We start from the raw sequence: 4,939 nt of genomic DNA, 5'->3' as shown, positions 1-4,939 counted from the left end.
CCGGCTGAAATATAAACACAAAGAATTACAAGGCATGAAGCAAAGAGAAGAATAATCTCCCAATGATCCTCCCCCCAACCATTCAACCAGCCAATTGAACCTTTCCTTGAGGCACTAACCCCTGACCTGATACAGGGCCACAGGTGCTTTAAGCGTCTGCTACTTTTCCCAGCCGAGTAGCTTTATTACAGTGATATTACTGAATGAAATGAGCAGCAAAGGGGATTGATCACCGGAAGGTTATTATCAGTCTTGGGATTCAGGAAATTAGGAACCTCCATGACCTGCATGGATCAAACAGGATAATGAGACCACCTGTGTATTTTAAAGAAATGCTCCTAATGTGCACCAGATAATATCACTGGAATACTCTCCATTTGCCTGGATGAGTGCAGCTCCAATAACACTCTTAGACAGCACCTCCCAAACCCGCAACCTCTAGGGCAAGGACAGCAGGCGCATGAGAACACCACCCCCTCCACATTCCCCTCCAAGTCACACATCATTCGGACTAAGAAGTATATTGCCGTTCCTTCATCGTCGCTGGGTCAAAATCCCGAACAGCACTGTGGGATTTCCTTCACCACACGGACTGCAGCGGTTCAAGGCAGCTTCTCACCACAACCTTCTCAAAGGCAGTTAGGGATGGGCAATAAATGCCGGCCTTGTCAGTGACACCAACATCCCAGAAACAAATTTTTAAAAAGCTACAGCATGAATCATTAATGAGAGGAATCTGGACGGGATTGGTGTCATCACCTGGATCATAGAGACTGAGGCTTAAGTTTGATAGTGCCTGATAACTTGCACTAAATGATCAGGGCATTAACCGCCTGAAGAGGGGGCTATCCTCAGGCCTCATTGGAATAAATCCCACCAACTGCGAGCACTAACTGGGCTCCAGTTGCAGTTCTCTGGGCCGGTGGTGAGATAGCCCACAGGCAAGGCCTGGGAAACGGGAGGAGACTGAGCACAGAGCAGAGGAACCAACAGTATTCATTTGAAGGTAGGAAGTGCACTTCTTGCCACATTGAGGCAAATAGATTATTGCCCATTGCATAACTCTGCACCTGCCTCTCTTTTGACCCAGACCTTGAGCAGGCAGGTCGCCATTGGTATTGGTCGATCGGTGTGCCCAGGTCTGCACAGGTAGTTAGTGGCATCTTACTGGATGCAGCCAATCAGGCAACAGTGGCTGTAGATCACCCTGGTGTTTTTAAAAACTCATTCATTCATGGGATGTGGGCGTCGCTGGCAAGGCCAGCACTTATTGCCCATCCCTAATTGCCCTTGAGAAGGTGGTGGTGAGCTGCCTTCTTGAACCGCTGCAGTCCGTGTGGTGAAGGTACTCCCACAGTGCTGTTAGGGAGGGAGTTACAGAGTTTTGACCCAGCGATGATGAAGGAACGGCGATATATTTCCAAGTCCGGATGGTGTGTGAATGAGTCGCGGTAGAGGTCACAGGTTTGGGAGGTGCTGTCGAAGAAGCCTTGGCGAGTTGCTGCAGTGCATCTTATAGATGGTGCACACTGCAGCCACGGTGCGCCGGTGGTGGAGAGAGTGAATGTTTAAGGTGATGGATGGGGTGCTTTGTCCTGAATCTTCCATACTCAAGGGAATATGAGCCTAGTTTATGCAACCTGTTCACATAATATAACCCTTTTATTGTTTGAAATCATTCTCAATTTGGTGACATTCTATAGAATTAACACAGAAACAGACCTTCACCTAATCCTATCAGCATAACCTTTTCACCCTTTCACCCTCATGTACATGTCTAACTTCCCCTCAGTTACATCCATGCTATTCACCTCAACTGCTCATTGTGGGAGCGAGTTCCACATTTTAACCACTGTAAAAGAAGTTTATCCTGAATTCCGTCTTGGATTTATTAGTGACTTGGATTTATTAATGGCTCCTAGTTTGGATTCTGCCTCAAGTGAAATCATCTTCTGTAAGTCTACCCTACTGATCTCCTTCATAATTTGAATTAGTTCAGCTCTTTTCCCCATTTCCCCTCTTTACACTGTCTCCATAATCCCTTAATGTTCAAAATCTATCGATTTCTGTCATGAATATACTCAAAGACTGAGCCTCCACAGCCGTCTGGGGAAAAGAATTCCAAAGATTCACCACCCTCTGAAGAAGTGAAGAAGTTTCTCCTCATCTCAGTCCTAAATGGCCAACCCCTTATTCTGAAATTGTAACTCCTGGTTCTAGACTCCCCAGACAGGGGAAACACCCTCCCTGCATCTATCCTGTCTAGCCCTGTATGAATTTTGTCTGTTTCAATGAGATCACCTCTCATTCTTCTAAACTCTGGAGAATATAGGCCCAGTTTACTCAATCTCTCCTCATAGGATAATCCCCCCATCCCAGGAATCAGCCTGGTGAACCTTCGTTGCACTCTCTCAATGGCAAGTATATCCTTCCTTGGGTAAGGAGACCAAAACTGTACACAATACTCCAGGTGCAGTCTCACCAGGGGCCTATATAATTGCACACAATTATGTTTGTGGCGGAGGAGCGGCGCGAGATCATGACGGAGGTGCGAAAAATGAGGTCATGGGTCCCAGAAGAGCCGAGGGCCTAGGGTCAGCATGGGCCAGCCCACACTGCGATATGTGTGCACACTAGGTCCGTGCAGCAGAGCTGGTCTCCAGTCGTCCTGCTCAACCCTTGCCACTGGATAAAGGCCCAGCTCTGTCAAGCCCGTATGGTGGCTAATGAGCAACGGTCACCACACGTTAAAAAAATCCACGCACAGGCATCTTCCACCCCTAAAGTTCAGGACTGGAACATTGGGTCCTTTATTGAAATATCTACAAACTCATGTGGAAGCAAGTCATCCCCGTTCGAGGGACCGCCTATGATGATCATGATGACGATGATACAATTACAGTAAGACATCGTTACTCTTATACTCAAATCTTCTTGTAATAAAGGCCAACATACCATTTGCTTTCTTAATTGCTTGCTGTACCTGCATGTTAATTTTCAGTGATTCATGTACAAGGACAGCCAGGTCCCTCTGAACACCAACATTTGCCAATCTCTCACCATTTAAAAAATACTCTGCTTTTCTATTTTTCCTACCAAGGTGGTTAACTTTGCCATGTTCTTGCCCACTCACTTAGCCTGTCTATATCCCCCTGAAGCCTCTTTGCATCCTCCTCACAACTTACATTCCCACCTAGCTTTGTAACATTAACAAACTTGGATATATTATATTTGGTCCCTTCATCCAAATCATTGATATAGATTGTGAATAGCTGGGCACAAGGACGGATCCTTGCGGTATCCCACTAGTTACAGTCTGCCAACCCGAAAATGACCCGTTTATTCCTACTCTCTGTTTTCTGTCCTATTCTCAATCCATGCTAGTATATTACCCTCAATCCCATGAGCCCTAATTTTGTTTAGTAACCTCTTGTTTGGCACCATATCAAATGCATTCTGAAAATTCAAATACACCACATCCACTGGTTTCCCCCTTATCTATTCTGCTGGTTACAAACTCAAAATACTCTAACAGATTTGGTAAACATGATTTCCCTTTCATAAATCCAAGTTGACTCTGCCCAATCCCATTATTATTTTCTAAGTGCCCCATTGCCATGTCCTTAAAAATAGATTCTAGCATTTTTCCTCGTACTGATATCCGGCTAACTGGTCTGTCGTTCCCCATTTTCTCTCTCCTGACTGATGATCCCTTTAACGAATGTCCCTGGAGCCGGTTTCCTGGTGCTGCATGCCAGCTCTCCTTGGCGGTGTTTACTCCAGGCATTGAGATAAGTGGCAAGAATGAATTTTGCAAATCGGGTGGTTATTGAGCATTGCACACTCACTGATCTTTCTGATCTCACACACCCTGCCCTTTCCTATCTACCTGACGTTGTCGTTCCCGGCAATACCTCTTACTGGTGGCGCTACGGGGCAGTGCCAGATTTGGCGGCGGCACTGGATTCACCTTGCCTCGAGCGAGACTGGTCTCGTGCCCCATTGATGGCACTAAGGGGACACATTTTTCCCACTCAAACTCTTTCTCAAAGATCTCTGTTCAGTTTTGGATTTTTACATTAAATATTACCCTCAGGTTTGACATCATTGAGCATCTCATAAGTAACATAATCCACATCACATATACCATAAAAATCCTTTCACAATACTGAGAAGCAAAGGATATTAAAAATGTATCTCTCATTAGGTGGTCTGCCTTTCACAGAATTCAAGCAGTGTTTTCCCACAAATATAGCTGCCACTTACAGTAGGATGCAACTATCAGTCTGTACCCAACCGATTTTCAAGCTGTCAAAATTGGCTAGGGGACACACAATGCTGCTTTGGAATAATATCTTTGAAGTAACTTCTTGCATACCAGACAATATTACACGTTCTCTGCAGCTTGACAAAGTTAACAGTACCTAACTTTTAAATTTACTTTCAGACACCTGTGCAAATATGCTGAGATCCTTGGTCTTTCTGAGAGTGACCAAATCTCTCTGTTGGTCACGCCTCCATCCTGTGCTTTCCTATTTTATTGGTTCCTATATGAACTGTGACTTCTGGCTGGATCTCTCCATTCTTAGAACTTATTCTGCCAGCTCTGTTCTGTTTCCTACTCTGGCACTTACAAACAGGCTATCTATCCCCTGACTTAAATCCCTCAGAACTCCCAATCTCATTCTCGTGGCTAGTGTCTTTCTATATCCTAAAGGTAACCCCTTGTAGTGCTGTGATGTCATTCTCAATTAATCTCCTTGCGTCTCCAATCCTTCTGTATATATTGCAAATCCAGGCTATCTCACATTATTCATAATGCATCATTCACTTTATCTCCTGATCCTGCCATTACTACAATCTAATGTCTGCTTGACTTTCGACTTAATTAATTGGAACTGATTCTCATTTACTTGCCTGGTTTTGCTGACTGTCCACT

This window comes from Pristiophorus japonicus, unplaced genomic scaffold (genome assembly GCF_044704955.1).
Source record: "Pristiophorus japonicus isolate sPriJap1 unplaced genomic scaffold, sPriJap1.hap1 HAP1_SCAFFOLD_873, whole genome shotgun sequence".
Taxonomy (NCBI): domain Eukaryota; kingdom Metazoa; phylum Chordata; class Chondrichthyes; family Pristiophoridae; genus Pristiophorus; species Pristiophorus japonicus.
The sequence above is the reverse complement of the archived record's forward strand: the minus strand, read 5'-3'. Positions refer to the sequence as shown.